Source organism: Calidris pugnax, unplaced genomic scaffold (assembly GCF_001431845.1).
Source record: "Calidris pugnax isolate Ruff unplaced genomic scaffold, ASM143184v1 scaffold9, whole genome shotgun sequence".
In the NCBI taxonomy this organism is placed as follows: Eukaryota; Metazoa; Chordata; class Aves; order Charadriiformes; family Scolopacidae; genus Calidris; species Calidris pugnax.
In genome coordinates this window covers 8,234,204-8,259,610 of record NW_015090778.1, presented here as the reverse complement: position 1 = coordinate 8,259,610, position 25,407 = coordinate 8,234,204, and the positions used below count along the sequence as shown (strand labels likewise).

At 47.4% G+C, this 25,407-nt stretch overlaps 2 long non-coding RNA genes across 2 annotated transcripts in view; both read right to left on the bottom strand.

Annotated features, from left to right (window-relative positions):
• The window catches only part of LOC106894119, a 30,979-nt gene extending 20,258 nt beyond the window's left edge, over positions 1 to 10,721 (bottom strand). The window contains exons 1-3 of the long non-coding RNA XR_001413220.1: positions 10,617 to 10,721; positions 1,808 to 1,971; positions 1,359 to 1,427 (exon numbers count right to left, since the gene is read on the bottom strand). This is a non-coding gene — a long non-coding RNA (uncharacterized LOC106894119). The remainder of the gene's footprint in view (positions 1 to 1,358; positions 1,428 to 1,807; positions 1,972 to 10,616) is intronic.
• Positions 10,722 to 17,918: 7,197 nt separating this feature from the next.
• LOC106894104 lies at positions 17,919 to 23,173 on the bottom strand. The gene is made up of 4 exons (XR_001413214.1): positions 22,545 to 23,173; positions 21,222 to 21,657; positions 20,997 to 21,118; positions 17,919 to 18,006 (listed from the first exon to the last, which is right to left on the bottom strand). It is a non-coding gene; the product is annotated as an uncharacterized LOC106894104 (long non-coding RNA).
• Between the last annotated feature and the right edge of the window lie 2,234 nt (positions 23,174 to 25,407).

Below are 25,407 nucleotides of genomic sequence, written 5' to 3'. Positions count from 1 at the left end.
AGCACTGCCCACAGGTATGTGGAACCCTGAGGTGGTTGAAAAGGATGGATCCAGAACAGGGATTGCTCAAAAAGAAGATTTCTATTCCTCAGTGTGCTCATTACTGCACCTCTCATTACCGTGGGCCAGTTGATGTCCACCAGACACCACTGTCAGTTCTAGCATTCCCCAGAGAAGTCCTGGTGCACTCCCAGCTTCCCTGTTAGGGCCAGACACACCAATGTCTAGCCCAGAGGTAGCCCCAGGAGGGAGCGGACTTGTCCAAACACACGTGGGGGACAGGGCTCTCTGCCATCCACCAAAATGCTTTGACCCCTGCCCTCCTGGAATGAAACCAGCCCCTCAAAACTACCAGAGCGAGGAAGAGAAAATTGCAAATGACTTAAAGTGGGATGGAAAACTCCTGAGTTTGACGATCACAAGCTGAGGCCGCTAATCTTCTTGTCATGGGAGCAGACTCACCCGGCAGAAGGGAATTCCTGCCTTTGACTGGACTAATTAAAGGCATCGAACTCTGCACCCGTTATGGCTTGATGTGCCTTAATGCGATGTGACATTCGCCATGCGGGCGGAAGGCAGACACACACACATACGGTTCTCATTGCTCAACGGGGTTTGGCGTCCACGGGGGTGTCCCAGCTGCAGCACACTCCCCCCGGGGTGGGGAGCTGTGTGGGGTGGCAAAGTGGGGGATAATCACTCATCCCACCTCAGAGCCACTAAGGACCCAGGGTGGCCAGACGCTCCGCACGTCACAGAATCACATGGGGTTGGAAGGGACCTCCGGAGATCATCTAGTCCAACCCCCTGCCAGAGCAGGTCCACCCAGAGCAGGTTGCACAGGAACGTATCCAGGTGGGTTTTGAATATCTCCAGAGAAGGAGACTCCACCACCTCTCTGGGCAGCCTCTCCCAGGGCTCTGCCAACCTCAAAGTAAAGAAGTTCCTCCTCATGTTTAGGTGGAACTTCTTATATTCAAGTTTGTGCCCATTTCCTCTTGTCCTATCCCTGGGCACCACTGAAAAAAGACTGGCCCACAGACAGGTCACATTTAGGGGAGAGGAGCATGGTCCAACGCAATGCTGAAAGGTGGTTTGAGAAGGTGGAGACAGGACTGGGATTTAAAGCTCAAGTGAAATGAAGGTGGAAGGTGCTGAATGAGCAGTTACCGTTTCTAACCCGTGCAGGTACAGGAACAACCAGTTGCTGTGCCTTGGGAGTGCAGAGTATTTCCAAGCACAATGGCACACACGGTTGTAAAGATGTCAAATCAGAGAAGATTTAAGATGCAAGATGAACCAACTGGGTATTTTTGGATGGAGCAATATGAACCATGAGTATTGCTTGTGTTCCTTACCTCCTGTCCTGGACCAGCCTGTTGAAGTCCAAGGATAGGTCACCACACTGGACCACGTTCAGCAGAATCCTGAACCAGGAAGAAAACTTGCTTTAGACAGTGATGGGAAGAAGACCAACCTTCTCAGACCTCAAAGCCAAAAGCCCATGTCTTCGCAGAACACTGCAGTGCAGGAAGCAGTGTAGCATGGGCAGAGAGGCATGGAGCATTCGTTACAGCCCTGGACCAGCCGAGCACTCACACCCAGTGATGCCGCAGCACCGGGAGGGCACGGGATGGCAGCCGGTGGCAGATGACCCTGGGATGGTTGTGCCACAGGAGCACCTGGCTCTGAGACCTGGGCTGAGACGCAGGCCCTGACAAACAGTACAGCTTTCTCAGTGGCACTGCAAGAAATCAACTTTCCACTTCAATTATCGTTTTTTCTGTAAAAGATTAGAGCTCCTTACCACCATTACTGTCATCTAAAGGTGTTGGGCTGCTGGGTCTCCTGGCAGCAGGCGGTGTGTTTACACCCACAGGTCCCACGTTCATTTCCAGTTAATGATCCATAAGAGGGACTGCAGCATTCTTTGAGGAAGATTGCTTGGAAGCAACTGATAGACTGCCTCGGCTAGGGTAGAAACAAAGCACTGAAATACCATCACGAGGTATAAATCAGGCCAAGCCGTGATGCTCTGTAAGGAACAGCACCGTTTGGTGCACACTAGAACCAACAGCTGGTCAGTAAAAGCCTTTTCAGAGTAAAAAAAGAAAAACAGACGGTGATTTCAGTACGACTGAAATGCAGAACATGTTCAAATTCATATTTAATAAAGCAATTATTGTTTATTATTGAAGTACCAATTGATTATTAAAAACACATTTATTGAGGCTGGACCACAAGGTAACAGATATGTACCTCTGGCATAGTTGTGAAACCTCAGTAAATAGCGATTATTAGAAACAGATTTATTGAGGCCTAACGATACCCTAAGATGTGTATCAGTTACAGAGCTCTTAAAACCCGATCAGTATGTTCTTAAGCCATTTTTACTGAGGGTTTATAGCTCAGCAGTAGGGCTGCACGTCTTCATTTAGGGTTGTTAAGCCACACGGAATATCATCTTAACGCTCATGTGATACTTAATTAAGGTAGTGTTTGCAGGGAAAAGACTACAGCGACCAACAAGAACCAGGAAAAACACAACCACTTTCCTGCTTCCAAAAACATGGATCAGAGCTACTATTTGACCTGTTGGTGTATCTTTTCATTAATTTCTGAACCTCTCTTTTGGTGGAGCATGTGGACCACGGGACCAGTTCTAGCAGGAGGTGTCCCTGCCCATGGCAGGGGGGTTGGAACTTGATGATGATCTTTAAGGTCCCTTCCAACCTGAACCATTCTATGATCTGAGGACAGGACCATGCAACACACAGAGTTGCATCCATCCTGGTGCCAGATGCCATGAGCAGAGCGTGTCCTCCTGCCCTCAGCCACGTGGCTTCAACCAGAGCGTGTCCTCCTGCCCTCAGCAACACAGCTCCAACCAGAGCGTGTCCTCCTGCCCTCAGCAACACAGCTTCAACCGGAGCGTGTCTCTTGCACTCAACCAGCCCTGGTGCTCCCCGAGGGCTTTCACTGAGTCTCTGTGTCAGCGCTTTCATGGTAAATTGACTGTAATCAAACCTGCAATGACACTAAAATTGGACAGAGACCAAATACTGCCTGGAGGAGCGAGCATGGCAGCGTGGCGAGACCAGTGCTGGCCACAGACCATGAGCACAGAAGGCAGAGGGTACCCCAAATGTGCAGTCCCTATTCCTTGCTTATTCCCAGAGAACAAATCCCCTCCCATCACTCCCTTCTTAAATCACAGAATTGTCAGAGTTGGAAGGGACCTCTAGAGATCATCCAGTCCAACTGCCCTGCCAAAGCAGGGCTGCCCAGAGCACATCACTCAGGAGCATCCAGGTGGATCGTGAAGATCTGCAGAGAAGGGGACTCCACATCCTCCCTGGGCAGCCTCTGCCAGGGCTCTGCCATCCTCACCCCAAAGAAGTTCTTCCTCAGATTAGAGTGGAACTTCCCATGTTCCAGCTTGTGCCCGTTGCCCCTCGTCCTCTCACTGGGAACCACTGAAAGAGTCCGGCTCCAACATCCTTCAACCCCGCCTTGAGATACTTGTAAACGTAGATAAGGTCTCCCCTCAGCCTTCTCTTCTCCAGGCTAAAGAGTCCCAGCTCTCTCAGCCTTTCCTCATCAGGGAGATGTTCCAGTCCCTCCATCATCTTAGTTGCCCTACACTGGACTCTCTCCAGTAGTTCCCTGTCTCTCTTGAACTGGGGAGCCCAGAACTCTAAATGCTTAGACACTTGCCCGGCAAAGCCACCCTTCCACCTGCTTCTGCTGCCAGACCTGACGTCTCCATCCCACACACACAGGGGGTACCAGACTACGGCAGAGCCACTGGAGGCTCCTCAGCACCGAGCCAGCCTTTCCCATGGCTGGGGATGAATAGAGGAGACCATCTCCCCAGAGACAGCAGAACAAAGAGGCAGTGTGGAAACTGCAGCCGGAGTGAAGGCAGCGATTTTGCCCAGATCATGCAGAACGGCTGGGGCAAATCCCGGGGGAGAAGAGAGGTTCTGCTCCTTTTCTTTCGTCGTGCCTTCAGACCTCCCGGCCTCCCCACCGGAGGAGGAGGGGAGAAAGGAGCCCAGATTACCAAAGAACTCCCTTAGCTCCAGTCTCCTCTGTTCAAATTTATATATTCCACTACAGGTGACATCATGATTGCTGGAGTCTGACAGGTGATGCTGTAAAATGCATGAAACCATAAAAATTTCAACAGCAGCAAGCTCCATTGCCGCTACATCTGACAGCACTTAGCTGCCCAGCTAACACAAATATTATAAAAGCACTCGGGAAAGAAATCCAACCTGCCTGACCTCAGTTTTGGACTAATAAACAGTACAGCATGACCAGATTTCACCCACATATAATAAACAGACAGCTTTTAAAGAAACCAAAGCGGGGTGTCGGGAGGGGTAAAGGACTAAGGGGAAGAGATGAGTCAAAAGTGGGCAAAGTCACTGCTGAACGCAGAGGGCTGGGCTCCCTGCTTTCTGCCACTCCGTCTCCCTGCCAGGAGGGGATCTGTCTTAGGAACTGCATAACTACACCTGCAAAACGATGCTGGCTGGTGTGACACAGCCAGAGCAGGGCGGGTAATTGCCTAAATCATGTCAGAGCACTCAGTGTTCATCTCTACCCTCTCCACAGGGAAAGAGTGAGTAATCTTGTCTCCAAAAGTTGGACAGTAAGTGAATCCAAAAGAATCATTGCCCTTTCTTTCACCGCCCTCCGCACTAAATTTTAAAAGGCCAAGGATCTGCTTTGTATTGCTTTCTGCTGCGAGGTCCCCCTGGTCTCCCCAGAGGGAGGAGAGCACCTTGTGTCAGCTCTGTGCAAGGCTCTCTCTGAAGGACGACATCCACATGGGAAACAGCTTCCCAAAACCACCGAGGTGAGTCAGGAGGGGCTGACAGCTCCAGCCAGGGCAGGGATCTTCAAATCAGACACACTGAAATGGACCTTCAGCTTCTCCATGGTTTCCCTGGGCTATTTTGGGACTAGCTGGATGGGTAGAAGAAGCTCATCACCTTCCAACTGGCTACCCCAAAAGCCTTCCGGGCAGAAGCTGGGAATCAATGCTGGCTGTTGTTAGTCACCTCTCAGAGACCCTCTGGATAACCCACAGGGTCCAGTCTCCATCCTGTGCACCAGCACTCCCAGTATAGCTCAGCCCGGGGACTGTCCCAGCACCCAGTAAAGAAACGTGTCCCCAACTCACTTGGCATCTGGGCCAGAATGCGCACCTGGAATCTGATTTGCTGTTAGACCTATTGAGTCTATTGAGACAGGCAAGCAACAGAAGTTACTATAAATACATATAGAGCTGCATTAAATCCCCCTTTATTCCAGCAACTGAAGAGCTGGCTGTGAGCTCTGTCACTCTTGGGATGGGAATACAGGAGGGGGGGCGAGCGGAGCTGCAGCATCGATGAAGCCACCCCACTCTGGACCAGTGTTACCAGGCAAAACAAACACCAGCATCAAAATCACATGATTAGCCCCCACAGCTACAGTAATTAGCAACGATGGTCAGCCTATTAAGTACAGCTTTAGATAGTAAAGATAGAGGCATTTAAATGTCATTTTTTTTTCAACCAAAGAGAAACCGCTATTGCAAAATTCTATACAGTATTTTTAATCACAGGGTTTTTACCAAGCACTTCAGTGGAAAGTGTGTGATCGTTTTTTCACAAAATCCTCACTCTTTTTCCACCATTACAGATCTCCTTTTTCAACTGAACTGACTAGCGACAGATCCAGCAGATTTTTCAAACAATTTTTAGTTACTGAAAAAAAATCCACATAATGAAAAAAATGAGAAGTGCGTTCACTGGGCCGAGTTCAAATCTTTTTCACATAAATGGTTCCCTATTTTGCAGGCAGATTTATCAGAATTGACATCAGCTGACGGAGATGTGATGGCTACAGGCAGTGATTAAAAGCACCTGATGCAAACCAATACAGGACAGCAATTCCTCAGCGAGGAACATCAGCCCTCACCGTACTGGGGGACCAGGACAAACTGCTACCAAGTTAGGATTTCACCTTTCCTGCTCCAGTTCTTGTAGGCCTCCAGTTCACCAGCCAGATCCAGCTACAAAACCCCCAAATGACATGTTTTTACAAATACAAGCAGACATTGAGATGATTTAAGCGTGGTCTTTGCAGTCACCTTCACGCAGAGCCAGAAAGATATTTAGGCACCTAATTTCAGCCAAAATAAAGCGGATGTCCTGATGCCCATGGGACGTTTCCTGCCTAACCCCTCCCCTGGATCACACCCCACACCTCCCTGCTGCTTCCCCACTGCAAAATGTGGTGGAAATCACTAACGGGACTTCCCAGAGTCGTATCACTTCCAGCTTGGGTTGCGCAAGGGCTCAGCTACTCTAATTAAAACAAAGTCGTTACCAGGAAATGAGCTCTCCCCGACTAGCAGAGGAGAGCAGCTCCAGATTAAGCCCTCCCATCTCCTGCTGCTACCAACCTCTCTGGATAATTCCCTGATGGAGAGACACCAGCCTGAAGGAGCAGGAGCCAGCCATCCCAGGCTCCCTACGGATGGTGCGGAGCTGCAGGAATCCCAGTTAATTCCTATCAAACCAGGAGATGGCACTCCACAACATGCAGAATAACGCCTGGACTTTGCATGCCCCTCAAAATCCTCCTTTTTGTGCCCGGCAAGCGGTTTCTTCCACCCATTGGTGTCTCCAGGAGTTATGTGTGGGTACCAGGTCCCCAGGGAGGTGACACCCAGCAGCCACCAGCCGCTGGCTGCCCTACACCTGCAGCCCTCCTCAGGCACCACCTGGCTCCCAGGTTTGCAACCTCAGGGTCTCTTTTAACACAATCCCCCTTCTTTTTTATGGAATAGGCAAAAAAAAAGAAAAAAAAAAAAAAGAAGTCGTAATAATAACTGATCATAAAAAATCAAAATCGTTTACCTTTCAGGAGGCAACTCAGCGCAGGCTATTACAGGGTAATTTGGTACATCATAAAGTTTCCTATTAGAACAGAAAATAGGGCTGCTTGCATGAGCTGCCAATTGGAAATAAAATAGCGGTGGGGTCGTGATCATTAGCAGCGCTTTTTCTATTAGGTTTGCTTTCCATCGGGGGTGGGAAGAGGAGGGAGATCGAGATGCAGGTGAAAGCAGATGAGAGGGGTCTGGAAGGTGGGAGAGACGAACAGAAGGCGGCTCTTGATGTTTCTGAAGGGCCTCTTCTTGCACCTACTGCACTGACAGTGGAGAACCCACAGAGTGGGGATGCAGGATGAGCCCCTGGACCACAGTGGGGTGTCCAGTCTCCCCAGGTACACAACACCCCAGCTCAGAAGAGTGGCAGCTCGTTTGTGGTACGTGGGAATGAAGCATATGTTTTGTAATAAAAAACCAAAAAAAATACTGAAATTGAGATTAAAAAGTGCAGAATGGGAGCAAGCTGGTCTGTTACTGGGACCAGGCGCTGTTGTAAATAAAGGCCCCAAGGTGCTGGCATGCACAGGCATTTCTCAGCACGTTTCCCCATGCTGTTGGCAATCTCTGATCCTGTGCCTCTTCTGCTTCTCCAGTTACCAGTTACACGGGAGTGCACGCAGAGCACCCAGCAAAGCCCAGTCTCCTGCCAGATGGGTTAACAACCACCAGAAACAACGTCCCTGGGCTGGTCTGAGCGTGGCACAGCGGAACACAGCCCCACACCACACCGGGGAGGGCTGTGGCCAAGAGCACAGAGCAGTGGCAGAGGCAGGAATGATGTCTGGGCTCTTGAGTACTCCCCTGGGACACCCTGAGCTGTCCTAAAGAGACCACGCCAGTCCATAGGGACAGCGGCACAGAAGGAAGACTGAAGCATTTTGCTTCAGGAAAGCAGCACAAACGATGGTTTTATTTCCATGAAGGTGGGAAAAAGGCCTCTTCCCTCTGTCAGGAGGTTCATTACGCCCATGCTCACGCTGTCCATGTGCTTCCCCAGGCAACTCCCTGGTGAGATGGAGGGATCTGCTCAGCTCCATGCTGTGGCACAGCGATGGATCCCCATCACAGAAACCACAGACACCATGAAGGAAACTGGTCCATGGAGATCAGAGGGCATCAGGTTAGAGTTTGGGGCACAGGGGCCAGGACGGGCCATGGAGCCCAGATCACGCATCAAGAGTAAGCAATAACAACATGATCTGTCAGTTAATAATCATCCCACGGTTCCCATAAAACCCCTCACACCCTCTCAAGAGCTCTGTCCTATTGGATTATTCCTTGCCATTCATTAAGACAAATTGTTCCTGCACCACAGTTGGAAAGTCACTGAAATCAGCAGCGCTGTCTCCATCTCGTGGGGAACTGAAACCTGGCCAAGGTGGTGTCACCATGCACCTAACAGATCTGCGGTTTCCCTACCTCCCCTCTTCTTCCCTGGGCTTTGGGGTGGTTTGTCCCGCTTCTTCAACGGTGGTTGAGTCCCCATCCCTGGATGTGTTTAAGGGACGTTTAGATGCGGTACTGAGGGATATGGTGTAGGGGAGGACTTTGTAGAGTAGGGTAGATGGTTGGACTCAATGATCCCAAGGGTCTCTTCCAACCTCAATGATTCTATGACTCTATGATTCTATGATTCCCTTGGATTTTGGGTGGTCTGTCCCGCTTCTTCCCTTGGATTTTGGGTGGTTTGTCCCGCTTCTTCCCTTGGATTTTGGGTGGTTTGCATGGGAATCTGCATGGTACTCATGGAGTACTCATGGTACTCAAGGAGCTGCTGGTTGACTTGGCTTTCATTTGCCTTCACCTCTTAATGGAAAATAAGCAAAAGTTGGGTTCCTTGCCAAGGCATATTGTGTCTCATGTGGTCATCGCCCCCTCCAGCCCCAGCACGCTGCAATCTGGCTCCTTGCAGGGGCATCATCCCAACACTTGGAACTGCTCAGACATGGGAAACACAAGCCCAGCTCACCCCCAGACACACACTTTCCAGCAAGCAAACCACCATGAAAACAAGCAAGCAGCATGGCAAGATTTTTGGCAACTTGCTGGCAGAGTAACGTGCAGATTCATTGACAAGGACTTCTGCTGCTCCGGCCAGGACATGTGAGAATCCTCCCCCTGCCAACGTGGCCCAAGGCTGCGAAGCCCCAGGTTCCCATCATAAGTTTATTTCTTTTGCTTATTTCTAGGAGCGATAGAAGGGACATTAATATTAAAGATACTACTCCACAAGCAACATGATAAAGCTGAAGCTTGCCCAGCACTTGCAATTGCAGTTAAGCTTATGAAGTTTGTTTTGTTTAAAGTTTTCTGTGCCAAGCTTCTACCTCAGGCTGGCATCCTGGAAAACTTTTCACTGGGACAGTTCAGTTGTCTCAGTTCTTCCATAACTAATCCAGCCCAAAAATGGTTGTTTCTTGGGTTTATTTGAGCAACAATCAGAAAAATCTCTGTCAGCCATGTAGCTCTTGATCCTCTTTGTAACGATTCGCCTAAATTTTGGTTTGGGAAAACTTGGCTTGCCCATGCTCAGTGGAGATTAGTGCTTTCTTGTAATACACAGAGAAGATGTGGACCTGTTGAACGGATCCAGCGGAGGGCCACAAAGATGGTCAGAGGGCTGGAGCACCTCTGCTGTGAAGACAGGCTGAGACAGGCTTGTTCAGCCTGGAGAAGAGAAGGCTCCAGGGTGACCTTATAGCCCCTTGCAGTATCTGAAGGGAGCTACAGGAGAGCTGGGGAGGGACTCTTTGTCAGGGAGTGCAGTGACAGGACAAGGGGGAACGGTTTTAAATTGGAAGAGGGGAGATTTAGATGAGATACCAAAAAGAAATTCTTTGCTGTGAGGGTGGTGAGGCACTGGAACAGGTTGCCCAGAGAAGCTGTGGTTGCCCCATCCCTGGAGGGGTTCAAGGCCAGGTTGGAGGGGGCTTGGAGCAACGTGGTCTGGTGGGAGGTGTCCCTGCCCAGGGCATGGGGGTTGGAACTCGATGATCTTTAAGGTCCCTTCCAACTCTAACCATTCTGTGATTCTGTGATCATATCTGCTCTCCTTGGCCTTTGCAAACCCCGTGAGATGATCACAAGAGCAACGCACTGGGAAGCATTAGGGAAAACTGCTCGTCCTGAGGCCACCGCGGCCAAAGCCTGGGCTGATGTGCTCCTCCTGCAGACACACCCCCCCAGCTCTGCTCCCCCGAAGCGGATCCATCCCCAGATACCCACTGGAGGTGACACTCAGACGGGCCGATCTGCTGATACCGAAGGTCAGGGCCGAGGTTGAGCGCCGAGGTGCGTGTTTGATTAAAGCGGGTGGGTGAGGGTTTTTCAGGGATCTGCCGGGGATGGAAGTGAAAGGTTTATGGAGTGCTGGCGGGGGCTCCTGACAGCGCTGGAGACGATGTGGATTTGGCACGGGCTGCAGCGGCGGTTCTTCCCTCGCCATCTCGTTTCCAAGCTCCAAAGGCCTTGGGGTGACGGATGAAACCCGGCTCCGCGATGGTTTTGGGTTTTATGTCCCGTTTTATCACAACAAGCCTTGAATCTTGTGCCACGCAAAGGGCCGTTCACATTTCTGCTCAACATTTTCCTAAAGGATTTTCCTACCCATCAATTCACCCCTACCCTCATGGATTTGATAACCCAAAACAGAGTTACTAACCAACAACAGGTGCTCCACGATGCAACTTTCAGTCATAGTCATCTTTTATGCCCAGGACTCATTCCTTAAACCTTTCCTTTTCCTTCTCTCTTGCTTCGATCGTGGCTTCTCTTATTAATTAAATGGCAAGTTTCAATAGCCTAAGATTGAATTATAAGGCTTGTTTAGAGCAAACAGAATGATCAGAGCTAAGGGTGGAAGCTATATATGTAATATATACATATACTTAAGATACAGAACTTTGCTTCCAGACGTTTGGAACAAATTAAATAGAGGATCAAATTAACTAGTGATTGAATTAAGTGGAAAGCATCTCATTACCTAAAAGACGGAAACATGTGTCATTTTAAAACGGCTAAAAATAAAGCAAGAATGGGTCGAAATGAAAAGCAGGAACCTTGCAAATGTCAGCCAAATTTGGGCTCTGTTGAGCCCTCCAAATGTAAAGGCTGTAAATAAGGTGGGTTTTGCTGCATAGCGGGAGCTGCTGGGGAATGATGGGCTTGGAAAACAGATGTTGCAGAAAGGAGCTGCTGCACATCCCATTCCATACGTTTGCAATCACAGAGATGTGAGCAGGGCGAGAGGGGTCTTACCCGCGGACCACAGCTTAGCAGGAAGAGCTGGGATGCCCGGGACATCACCCTCACCCCCAGGACAAGCACCCTCACCCCAAGAGATCCACATACTGGGCTGTGGATCTCCTGCTCAGTTGAAAATCCAGCGCAACTCCACTTACTCTGTCAACCAGATGAACAGCTCACTCTCAGTGACTTCAATTTGCTCTTGCTGCTCACTGCCCAGAGAGTTATTCAGCCAGATTGCACTCCAAGTATTTCACAAAGAGGACCAAACCTATGTCTATGCTCCAAGTATTTCACAAAGAGGACCAAACCTGGTTATACAAACGTATGTCTTTAACCCAAGATTAAGACATCTTGCTGCTGTTGCATCACCACCTTTATTCAAAGGCTCGCTCTTCTGTTTTCCGGACACTTAATTTCCCTTGAAATAGATGGGAAAACCAGAGAGAGCTCCCAGATCTAGGCTTTTGTTTCACCACGAAAGAACCAAGATCATTTCACATGTTTCTCCCCTCCTGTGATATCGATGCTCATCTTCCTTCCTGCTCATCTGGACCTTACAAATTCCAGTCACTTCTCTTCCTGACACAACATTTCACTTAGCGATGCATCAGATGGAAATTGTACTGAGCTGCCACGGAGCGCAGGAAATCAGTTTTTCACTCCACCAAACCCCAGCCCCAAATTCAGGATGAGAAACGAGGCCTTAGCCCTTTCCTATCTAACGCTGTATTTTTTCCTTTTGTTCCTTTATATATCACATTTTGACAAATGCAAGTGGAACTTTTCCAAGATAAATAACGTTATCTTTGCAGAACCCTACGGCACCCCATGGTAACTCATTATTTTTCAATTAAATTTACTGTTCATTGGCAGTTGCTCTGCTTTAATTTTCTGCCATTTGTTTACTGAAGAACGAAATGCATAACACAAAGCCCTATAAAAGTCAGACTAAGTTAATTAAATGTGAAACTGGGAAACCCTAACTTTGCCTCCAGAGCAATTTTATCATGACATCTCCTTAAAAATGTCACTTTTTGCAGGAATTTATTTAGACATATGCAACCACTATTAATTAAATGTGCGGTCCCTTCACAACTCTCTCCAAAAGACACTTAGTGGTATTTTGTAACCACTGATTGTAGGAACCAGAGTTCACGAGATTCACAAAGCCAGATGAAGAAAAGATTTTTCAGTCAGACCAATATTTTTAGACTCTTTACATGTTTCTGGGTTATTTCAGCTGAATGCAGGATACCTAAGTACCAGTTTGGAAGCAATGCACCGTATTATTTTCCTTCTATTGTCAAGAAGACCTGATTTCATTCCTTGGTAGGACCACGGGTTTGATGGATTGCAAAGCTGTCAGGTATGTAGGCTTTCATCAGCGTTTTACATACAAACAAAAATACTCAGATTAGGGTCAGCCAGTAGCTGCACCCTGTGCATCACATGGATCCAGAAATGACCACACAATAGACATCAAAAATTAATCAAGACACAAACCTTGGCTGATGACATTCCTAGACAATTTTTAAGCAACAGTATTCAATATTTGATTGTCCCTCTCCATCTGAGCTAGACAGCCCAGATAAATCACACCTTACAAGTACCTACTTCTCTGCAGGGGTGACAGAGACCTTGATATCTCCTCAGATATGGATGTCTACACTGCAAATCATTCTATCTGTTCAGGTGAAGTCCGTCCTCACAGTCTCAGAGTGGGGTGTCTACCACAAACCCACTACCCAGACACCCCTTTCCACCATGGAAACATGCACCTTCATCCAACCCTAAGAGAGGTGTGTAAAATAGGAGAGATGACTCATCGCTTGGAACTGCCAGTTTCCCACCACTGATCATAGCAACAGCCTATATAATTTCCTTAGGTAAGTCACCAAATTTTAGGTTGAAAGCTGGAGGCAACTTATTCCAATCTAAGAGTAGAATTTGACAGAATTTGACATGTCAGAAATAGCTTTCCAGTGCGAAAAGATTCCCAGCTTGGAATTTGAAACTCCAGATTTATTTCTAAAACCATCAATCGTTCTGACGAGGAAAGGGAAAGAGCAATCTTTTCTGAGAGGCACAAATTAGAAACAACATGAATAATTAACAGAGGACTATGAAAGCTGGATAAAAGTCTCCTTCTAGATACCCAAAACTAGTCTGAACAAAGCTGAAGCCAAGACCTCGATATTTTGTTGGGACAAATTAACCTCAAAAGGGAGACGTACCCATTGCGCCTCTAAAGGTTTGGCCCAGGTTCTTACCGCAGGAATTAGCAACCCAAACTCCAGCTCTGTGGGGAGAAGGTTTGTCCCAGTTGGAGTCACACATAGAGGTCTGGCCAGAGCAGATCGCAGGCATCGGAGCGTGCGCTTGATCTCTCTGCTACTGATCTCCAGGGAGGCAGAGAGCGGTGCCTGAGGCGGCAGCACCTTGGGGCAGGTGCCGGTGAAAGGCGGTGTGACGGTGTTGAGGTGAGCTTTACATCTTGGGCAAGGTGAGAGAAGCACAGTGTCAGCAGCTAATAAGTTTATAACGGGGTTTCTTCCTCAAGCCAAATTCAGCCCAGATTTATAACTCCCCCATACCACTCTGAACTTTCCGACACTCCTCCTGAAACATTTCATTATTGCTCAATTACTGTCATGTTCTCTTAAAGACCTAGAGGGGGGGAGAAGGTCTCCATTTGGAGACCAGATGCCATTTCCATAGATACTCACAAAACTGTGCTGCGCAATAAATAATCCATTCACCCTTCAGAAACAGGCTTTGAGGATATGATAAGTTAAAAAAAAAAAAAAAGTGAAAACTGTGACATGTTGAGGATATGATAAGTTAAAAAAAAAAAAAGTTAAAACTGTGACATATTCTATGTGTAATGGAAACTAAGCAGAAACTAAGATGTTAAATTGGTGGCAGGGCACCTTTGGCTTGCAGCGGGGCCAGACTGTCTGTCTGTCTGACTTGGAGGTAACAGAAGTAGAAATTCTCCCCCAGCCTCAGCGTTGAACTGGTGCTGGTCACACTGAGAGACACCAAACATCAGGGCTGTCAACCCACCAGCAGCAGACATGCCCAAAAAGTAAGCCTACAACAGCAATTAGCAGCAGCTCGTTCCAGGCACTCATGGTGGGCTGGTCCCAGAATGGGAATGATGCTCCAGGCAGGAGATTAATGGGGAGAGCACAAACCTGAGCCCACTCACCAGGACACACCAGCTACTCACAAGCAGGCAGCTCTGGAGATTGAGAAACCAAGTATTTACAGACTGTCCATGAGGTCTGGGTAGACTGGACTTCAGGCGTTACAGCCCACCACAGCACTAGATGTCTTAAATTCCACGTTCCTCACCAGAAGACACAGGGTCCATAGATCCTACTGGGCTTAAAGCCCCTCCTTGAGCTAGGTCTCTGCCTTTGGATCTGTGAATCGACTGACGGCTCTCATGCATTCACCGGACAGACACTTCCACAGCACATTATCATCCAAAACGCTCTTTCTGCTTTGATACTTGTAACAAGTCTCTGTTTGTACATATGGAAACCACATTATACATTCCAGATGGAAATTCATACTCTATTTCAGAGAAGGAAACGAGAGCTATTTCATACTAGATGCATAATTTGTTGTGTGAATATGAAATACGTGACTGCCTCACATGCTATGTTGTGAGCTAATCATAAAAAAATATAATGAAAAAGGTCCCATCTGTCTCTAAATCCTATAATCCAACTGTTCTCAGCTAACTCCAGCTCTGCCAGTACCTGGTACACACACTGCAAGGAGAGCGTTCTGTGCCAGGGAAATACCAAAAACCAGAAGAACATGCACAAAGCAGCAGCTGAAGTTTCATTCGAGGCTGTAAGAAAATGTCTTGGAGAGAATAGAGACCTTATGACACCTCTTCAGCTGACTGAAGTCATCCCCCAACTCTTCAAATTGTTCTTGACCTGCCTTTTTAGCCAGGCTACCCTATAATTACCTTCTTAACATAATTTCCCCGCAGTTCCCTGAAGAGCCTTAATGGGATCACTGGGAAAGATCCAGCCTCCCATTAGAAAGTGTGGGGGCAAAGTGCTGTCCCCAAAAGATGATGGGAATTTTGCTACTCACATCAGCAAGGCTACGATGTCAAAACAGAGCTATCAGGCTGTAGAAGTACCTCTGCCACGCTACGCAAAGTGCTGTCCCCAAAAGATGATGGGAATTTTGCTACTCAAGTCAGCGAGGCTACGATGTCAAAACGGAGCTATCAGGCTGTAGAAGCACCTCTGCCACATCAGGAGATCATTGCAAGTAGGTGGGTCTGACATGCTCTGCCTCTTCTGCCCTGGGCTCATTTATCTGCAACCAAATTCCTGAGCCTGACCTTAACAATAGTTCTACTGCAACAGTTCTACTGTGATAGCACCAAAGGAGCTTCTCCCCTGGCATCTAAGGGACCATCCATGGAGAATTACTCCCCAGGAAACATCAATGTTTGCCTGCTCCTTGTACTTAGCTTTCAGTGTTACCGCAACTGCTTCAGCTTGCTCACCTCAAAAAATAAAATAGATATGAAACAGCAGCAGGAGGTGTTCCAAGTTCCCAGGACGTTTAGGACTTTTTCATCTAAAGGCACCAAGAAGAAGCCCCAACTCTCAGGTGGCAGCTCACTGCAATTTTTCATGCTTTCAGCCTTCCATATTAAAAATCTCAGTTTGTTAGGTGGTTTCGGGTCTGGTTTGGACCTAACGACAGGCAAGGGACATAAACAGGATGGCTATAGGCTTTCCTATACGTAATGTCTATCACATGGTAATAGACATTGCCTGGTGTTAGGAAGGACCTTCTGACAAATACAGTGGTTTCCACTCCTCTCCATTAACTACATCCCTTCTCCTGCCTATGGGGACAATTGCTACCCCTTTGTCACCTTCTGCCCCATTGCAGATGCTGTGCCACACGGCTGTGCTCCACCAGTCATGGAGGATTTCCATCCCTCTTGGTGCTGGATGGGGACAGTGGCAAGGTGAAGGAGATCTGTCACTGGGAAGGATGGTGGCACTCCAGAGCTGCATCACTGGATCTCCATGCCCGGGACCCATGGATTTCAATGCCAGATGGTGCAGCTCACTTTAAAGGGCTCTTTTTTAACCTCAAAGAAACTATTTTCAAACAAGAGCCCTTTTATTGCTGTGCCAGTTTCAAGCCATGCTGAAGCTCTTAAACATCTGGGCCTGGGCCGTTGCCTTTTAAATTTAACCGGTCCATCAGCAATTGCATTCCAGTAGTATGAGTTGTGTCTGTCTCTCCCCAGGCCTGCACTCCATTTCCCCTCCAAAATAGCCCTTATTTACCATCACCCCCTCACGTCTTCTCTTTTCCTATCTTGCACGTGAAGTCTGGCAGAGATGGGGTGGCAGAGGCTCCCTCCCCTGAGGGCTCCTCCTCAGACCGAGGAAACACGCGGAGGGCATTAGCAGGAAATTTGTTAAATATGGCTCTCGGGGGAACACAGGAAGCAGATCTTGTTATTTAGGTGGGCAAAACAAACATGGCCAAAAAAAAAAAGGAAAGAAAAAGTGCCATAACGACTCCAGCAATCCTCTGCAGCCCTCACCAAATGAACCAGAATGGAAAATTCTTTCTTCACCCCAGGTTTGGAGACCGAGTGCAAGAGGCAGGCGTCCCAAAGAACACGATGCCACCAGAAGGTCTGAAGTGAGCTGCTTTCCCTCTGCCCTGCTGCAGGCTCCAGGGCTACAGAGACCTGGAAGAGCTACACACCAAGGGAGAAAGCCATTCCTTCCTGATCTCAAAGGTAAACAGAAGCAGCCAGGGAACACCGAATTTACATAAATATTATACAAATATTTCTATAAATAAATACAAATACAGAGAGATCTGACCTCTTTTCAAACCCACCGAAGATATCAACAGATTAGGAATGCCTTTCATTCCCTAGGAACTCTGCTGCTTTTTCATACAGCCCCTTCTGTAGATTTATCAGACTTCATCTTAAAACAATCCCTCAAACCAATCAGCCCTTTTAATCACAGTAATTTACTAGAATTCCTACTGACAGGGATGCCCACAATATTTCTCAGGTTCTTTCCAATTTCCATGTCTCCAAGCTGTAGAACCAGATTGTCCCCACCAAGCAGCAGGCAGTGCCCTCATCTTTGTCTTCATCCAGAGAGGGAGGCAAGGCAGGTACCAAAGCAGTGAGACCACTGAAATCCAGATCATCCTCTGGTCATTCCCCTCTCTCTCCACTGTTGAGGGTGATGACATTCTACCTTAGATGCCACAGTTAAGTCCCCAAGTTAATTGGGATGAATCTTTGCCTTCCTACAAGTTTAACCCACTTACAAGATTACACAAAAGCGGTTACCTAGATTAGGATTATTTTGCTGTCTTGGATCCATTTAACTAAGCAATGCAGATCACCGTAACCTAACGTCCTTGGGACCTAACGTCCTTGAAAAATCCTTGGGATTTTTCACCCCATCATCTTCCTCCAACCTGTATTTCACCACCACTTACACCACCCCTTTAGAGGGTTCCAAATTAACAGTTACTTCAAGGCTTGGTTCAGAGCCTACTGCAGTCAATTAGAGACTTCGGTACACTTCAACAGGTTTTAGATCTGATCCTTTAGAACTCTTTTTAGTTACAAAAGATGTAAATGTCACACAGTAACAAATTAAAAATTACCCTGTAAATGTCTTGGCCAAGCAGACCACATGGACATGTTTCTGACAGGATCCGTCTTCCATCATACCAGTGACTGACACCCATGAATTTTGCCATCCCTGTTGAGAAAAAAAGCAAATTAGCAATGATGTTAATTCCCACCTCTCACAGCCCCCAGGGACCTCTCCAAGCCCATTGCTTCATGTTCCTTGTGCTTCCTCACCTGGAAATCTCCCCATATTGGGATGTGTCTCCTTACAACCGACAACAAAAATGGTGTAAGAAAATACCCAGAACAACATGTAACATGGAAAGGAAGGGGAAGGGGGTGGTGGGGAAGGTGCAGGACTGGCCTAATGTGTCACACACCTTTGGGAAACCGGTCAGATCTGGTCTTCAGCTTGCTTTGGTTCAGTTTTTGAGATCCACATGAGGACAGCTGCTGCCGCCTTTGTGTTTTCCAAATTTCACCCCAATTGCACCAGTGCTCAGCTGGAGCCTTGGCTGATTTCACCAACAAAATGAAAGCAGCAACAGCAGCATTTGCCCAGGTGGGCTTTAGTTCTGGCTCTGTCACCTTTTCTCTTGACTTTATTGTAAATCCCTCCTGGATGCTTTTTAACCCGAGAGGCAGGGAGAAGGAAGAATCCCTCCAGCTAAAGGACCTGGGTTAAAACAAAGCATCTCTCTCATTCAAGGGCAGCTGTTTGCCTTGGGAAGCAAAACACTGACTTTTACAAACAGCAGACAACGTCCTGGGGATTTTGGGGGACTGCTGCAATGTTTTCTAGCTAGATAGTAAACAGCCAGGTAACCACTGATATCGCCTTGATGCAGGGACTGAGGTTTCCCCCCTTCTCCCTGAGGACCAAAAGCCAAGATCCTACTAGAGAAACAAATGATTTATCATAGCAGGGATGTCTCATTAAGATTTATTACAAACCCCTGCGATAGCCCAGGAAAACTGCTTCCAGGAGTCATCCAATATAGCAGAATTAACACGACAGCCCCTCAGATGGAACCACGCTATCCAAACCCTTCACACTGACCTGCGGCCCAGAAACGCTACGACAGCCCCGGCAGCTGCCCGACATTAACAGATATCTGTAACTTTTAACAAGAATCAGGCCCGGAGCCGTTCCGAGCCCCGGCTATAAAACTGATGAACTGAGAGGAATATCGCAAAGAGAAAGAGGAAAAACACAGCATCATACCACAGCTATTTGATTGTGATTTATGTCCCATTCCACCTTGCCTTATCGCAGCTAAGCCTTTCGGGAGAAAAAAAACTACACACACTGTACAGAAACGGCTTTTGGTCCTGGATGTGCAGCTCTGCTGCCTCGTACGTCTGGAATGGGGGCTGCAGACAGTCCTGCCACACAAACCCAACACTGGCTCCCAGAAAGAGCATGTGCCACTGTTGGATGCATGGATGGCACCTGCTTGGCCACACAGCACTGCCCACACTCCCAAAGTTTTGCTATAGCCCTGAAATCATAGAATCATAGAATGGTTAGAGTTGGAAGGGACCTTAAAAGATCATCAAATTCCAACCCTCCTGCCATGGGCAGGGACACCTCCCACCACACCAGGTTGCTCCAAGTCCCATCCAGCCTGGCCTTGAACCCCTCCAGGAATGGGGCAACCACAGCTTCTCTGGGCAACCTGTTCCAGTGTCTCACCACCCTCACAGCAAAGAATTTCATCCTAATATCTAATCTAAATCTCCCCTCCAATTTAAAACCATTACCCCTCATCCTGTCACCACACTCCCTGACAAAGAATCCCTCCCCATCTCTCCTGTAGCTCCCTTCAGATATTGGAAGGCTGCTATGAGGTCTCCCTGGAGCCTTCTCTTCTCCAGGCTGAACAACCCTGTCCTCACAGCAGAGGTGCTCCATCCCTCTGAGCATCTTAGTGACCCTCTGCTGGACCTGTTCCAACAGGTTCATGTCCTTCCTGTGCTGAGGACTCCAGAGCTGGACACAGTGCTCCAGGTGGGTCTCACCAGAGCAGAGGGGTAGAATCACCTCCTGCGACCTGCTGGCCACGCTTCTCTTGATGCAGCCCAGGATGGGGTTGGCTTTCTGGGCTGCCAGTGCACAGCGCCGGCTCATGTTGAGCTTCTCATCCACCAACACCCCCAGGTTTGTGCAATAAAAACCCTGGCATCGGTTCCCTTGGGAGCATCGCTGCCTTGGCTGCACCGAGGTCTTCATCAGCAGCCACAGGCAGAATTCAGCACGCAGACAGCTGGCAGAGAGAGAAGGGGATACCTGGCACAGAGCTGATAACCACATCGTTCTGCCAGCTTTTAGAACCAGACTTTTCATTGCTTTGTTTCGAAGTGACATTTTTGTTTGCCTGTATAAAAGCCAATCATGTTTTAAAGAAAAATGGTTGAATACACAAGTCAGAAATTACCCCCAAATGAAGCAAAATGTTGGGGTAAAACGAAACAATTCAGTTGTTCTCATAGTATTTTGTTCTCCAGGACAAAAAAGGAGAGAGAAGGAACTTTTCCACTTAGTGTGATGATTTGTTCTTTACTTCATGATTTCCAAGTTGGCCAGTCTCTCCACCTATCCATATTTCCCACACCTACCCCCTAACACGTCTACTTATAGCACCAAATGGAAATGCTCTGAACTGTCCTTGAGACAGGTAACCAGCTCCCTCTCTTTAAGGAGCGCAGAGCCAGCTCTCTGCATTGCAATTAAAGTCACTTTAAAAAGGTGCCGAGCCCAGAGCAGCTACTGCCCTTCAGTGGTGAAATGACTGTTTCTGCAGCGAGCTCAGGAACAGGAGGGGAAGCTGCCCGATGTGTGAAAAGCCCCAGGACACTGTTTTGTCAGTTTGTTTTTCCCATCAGTGTGTAACGTTATCCAGCTCGCACACGGATGAACTAGAGAAGATATCCAGGTTCAAGGTGGAGCATCCAAGCTACAATGAATCTCCCCCTTGCTTTGGTCAGCTGCTCTGCTGGGTAATCACTCTGTTGCTCCACGGTTGTCCTATTTCCAGCCTAGCTTCAACTTCCATCCACTGGATCTTCCCCTATCTGTTACACATCAGAAATCTCCTCCTGAGGCAGGGAATTACTTACCAGGATCACGTTGCCTCCAAGCTTGCTTTTCAGCAAGTCAAACAGACTGAGCTCTTTCAGCCTGCCCCTCATTCCAGACCTTGGCTCACCCCATTACAGCTGAGGTATCCTCCAAGACGTATCTATGAAGAGAAGAAAAGCCACCAAGGCATTGGTAGGGTCATAAACCTCGTGCTTTGCCAATGAGCATGACCCAATGAAATTGCCCCAGTTGCAACCACAGACCTGCCAAAAATGGGGTTTGTCAGAAGGGAGGGAATCGCAGGGTCCAGAGCTCCTCAAAGGCTTTCATGAGCAGCCAGTTGCAAACATTTCCTGATGTCAATTATCCATCAACTCACAAATATCTGGCAATTTCCACTCAGTTTGTGAACTTCGAGGTCTGTTCTTTGCCATGGTGCTGTGCAACGTCTGTGAAAATTGCATGCTGTGTCTGAGGTGGTTTCACTCAAAATGGCACCTGTCCATGGGGACAGTCAACAATTCTCCAAACAACTGGCTCATTCTCTCAGCACCTGCATGGGAGGGCTCCAAGGAACGTTTTTCATCAACAAAACTCTCTCTGGGTACCATTGACAGCCAGAGCTTCCAGTCAGGGCATGCTGAGGGGAAGGACCAAGGAATGCCATTCCTTCTCGGATTCTCAGAGCCGATTCCTCCGCTGTCAAATCACCATCCAAAGAAAACACATTAAAATCAATGCCCTTAAAAATGACGAGCCCTGGAAAAAATAAAAAAAACCAACCCAAAAAAACCCCACAACACACTCTGCAAACAGAAATGGGTCAATCCAAAGCTGTTCAGGAGGCCACCTCCAGCTACCGGGCTGCCTGTCACAATACTCACCCCCAGTTTTTCCCCAGTGAAATATTGCCCACCTCGCTGGAACCAGCGGGCGGCCGCTCGTTTGCTCCAGCAGCGCTACAGGAGCGGGGAGCTGGCTGCGCCTCGCCGTATTTTTTCAGCCCAAAGAAAGTCAAATCTGTCCATCAACTCACAGAGTCGCTCGGCAGAGAGAGCATCCCCACGGGGAAGGGGCTCCGTGTCCCCCCGCGGGCTGTGCTGGTGGTCTCCTCAACCCAGCTTTGCTGTCTCAGCAGCAGCTGTAATTAAGGAGCCCAAGGAAGCAGATAAACAAGGAGCTGAACGACTTTGAGGGTGAATTTAAGGCTTGTGATAACAAAGATGGAAAAGCACTGCAGCCAGGCAGGGCACGGGGGAATACTGTCGGTTTTCATCCAGTTTGACGAAGGCAACGCAGCAGGAACCCGCTGGGTCAGCCCTGACGCCACGTCCAGCTGAAACAGAGAGCAGCCATCCTCTGCAGAGCTCCAGCCATTCCCCTGGGACTCCATCCAGCTCTGCTGACACCCCAGCCACCCCCCTGGGACAGCAGCACCAATTCTGGTCTGAACCCTCATGGAGCCATCAATAAACCCCAGTCCCAAGGGCAACCACCCAAAATACGGTCACACTCCCGAGCGCTGAACCTCACACCTCGGGCTACCTACACACCATCCACTCTACCCAAACCATCTCCCTCCTCACCCACAGCATCCTTCCAGCCAGGTCCTGGCCTTCTCGTGTGCAGGCTGCAAACTACAGTGAATCACGGATCAGGTACGTGACAGGAGGATCATTACTTCTTTAAATGGAGAGACTAAAAGAAACTGCTAAGGGAAAGGATGGATTATCCACCACATGGTCTCTTCAGACCAAGTGTGGAAGAGGTGTTTCAGTCATAAATGAGTCAGTGGGCTCAGTGGTGAGGTTAATGGACAAAATGTTACAGTCTGCTATTCAGAAGGTCAGGCTAAATCAGGCCTTAGACGTTTCCAGTGCTCATATGTCCTTATCTCTGAACAAATGGATGAGGGAATAATACAGAGTCTCTTCCAGCCACTTTACTCCGAAGTTCAATTATGGGGAAGCTGGAGAAAGTTCTTCTCCTGTGTTTGGCATGGAGGGAAGCCAGTATTGATCTCTGTATTCAACACCCCGTATCACACTGCAGTGATTTCCGGGTCTGGTTACCGGCACTGACCTTCCAGGCTCATTCCTGCTGCTGCAAAGAACAAAACAGTCCATCAAGAGCATCTTCATTCAGGAGTAAATGGCTTGAGCCCAGGATGTCCTCAAACAGCCCGGGCTGTCCTCAGAAGTCCCAGCTCGACCAAAGGAAATACTGACAGTGGAGAGAGGTTACGCTGGTGTGAGCAAATATACAGCCCGGGCTGTCCTCAGAAGTCCCAGCACGACCAAAGGAAATACTGACAGTGGAGAGAGGTTATGCTGGTGTGAGCAAATATCTCCTCCTTGAGCCAACGAGGTCCTTTGGGGCTCCCATTCTGGGCAGCAGCAGCTCCATCCGCTCTTTGTGCTCACTCCATCACCAGCAGGAGCAGTTTCTGCAGCAGAAACCAAAACCACACGATGCTGCAGCTGGTGACTTGAGAAGAATCAACATCTTCCTACACCATCTTCCGGACACTGAGAGTCCCTCTTTCAGCAACTTTTCTCTGATGTCTGTGACATAATTAGCAATAGCTCTTCCCACTGTCCTCTAATGGAAGATGGCCTCATTAATTACATTACACTGAGTCAGCTCAGCGTGCTCAGAGATAATAAAAACACTGTTAGCCCTTCTTCCAAAATAAGCAGCAAACTCACATTTTGCTGACACTTAAACAAAGATCCCACGATAAAAATACGACACCTTGTGTTTAAATATTTTCCATGATGCCTTCGACTATCTGAATCTTTAAATATTTCCTACAAGAGTCAGTTCACCCACTCCCGAACTGCCTGTACCAGACAAAACACTACGTGGTATTTTAGGAAATCCAGCAAAAATAGCAAAACATATCTCGTTAAGAGGATGGAACGACCCTGCTTAGACTTTAATGAAGCTTCAGTTATTACTACACACCTGCATCGCCCCTTAAAGCACCAAGAGTCCACCACAGCATCACCACCTTTCACAGTATGACCTCTCCTGCTCCCACCCAAGGTCGCTGGTTCCACGGAGGAACCTCCTCTGCTGGCTCATCAACTTCAGCTAAATGAATGTGGCTGTTAATATAGACTCATCTACATACTGCTCAGGATGTTAATGCCTTTCACTTACAAACCCCCCCCGTTTCCCAGTGCCCCTGCTGTACAACGCAGAACATTTACACCCTAAACACACAAGTCAGCCTGTTTAAGCACTTCACAAGACACGCTGCGCTTAACGTAGTACATCCATAGAGCCAGGTTCACCCTCTCTGACCTTAAAAATATAAAATAACACAATTTAGGAGAGTTATTCCTATGGTTGTTAGCAGAAGGCTTGAATCACCTTCCAAAGGTATTTCTTTTTCTTTGCTTATTTTCTAGGGCACCTACAGTAACTAGGGATGGGAACCATCCCATGGTAACTACTACACGGTAAGAAAGAGGCTGTAACTTCTTTAAGGGGGACAAAATGGGTATATTTGGGGAAAGAAAAAATGTTTCTACTTAGGATTTTGAAGATGTTTGGAAATGTTTAAAGTTTTCCTTCCTAAGTACATTTGTTTGAAAAAATTCTCAGCATTTAAATTTTAAAGAGAGAGTTAAATGGTTTCAGAGCGTGCAGCTGAAGCAAAATGAATCAAACTGAACATTTAGGGTAGTCTATTTATTTTGCTGAATAATCTTGCTCTTAGTGTGATCAGAAAGAAATTAAGGAACATTTTTTAGTTTAACAAACAAAAGTAAAAAAAAATCAATTATTCAGAGTTCTAGTTCTGAGCTCTTCTGAAAAATCTACCTTTTTGATATGCTTGAGATCATTTAAAGATATTAAGAAATACAGCTATGTGCACCAAATTAAAGGGAGCATCAAAATATTAGAAGCAAAATAAAGGCTTTAAAACAAATCTCCATAAAAATAAGTGAAAACATTTGACAATTATTTATATTTCCAATAAAACAGGTGATTTTTTTCAATTAAAATGGAGATATAATCTTTCTTAAAAGTAATGAAAATGCAAATACTCAGTACGAGATAAATTAGGCTGGGAAACTGCATATATACAGAAAATAGGTCATGTTGCACTGAGTGAAAGAGGGAGGGAAAAGTAGAAAATTAAAGGCAAAAGGCAAACTGAACTCAAGTTCTTATTTCTCAACAGCATCTTTTTTAAAAAACACCCTTTAAGTTTTCTCTCCAAACACTGAATCAACAAGGAAAAGGGCACTGGGATCTGACCTTCTTTTACTAATACATTGGCAGTTTTTCCTCTGGAGGGAAAAACATTTTGTAAGAGGAAAGAAAGACAAATAATTCAAACAAGATTAATAAATTTCTTGAGAGAGAGAGCTGAAAAAAGTACCACAAATCAGGACAGACTCTCTGTTTTAATTTTAGCACCTTTTTTTTTTTTTT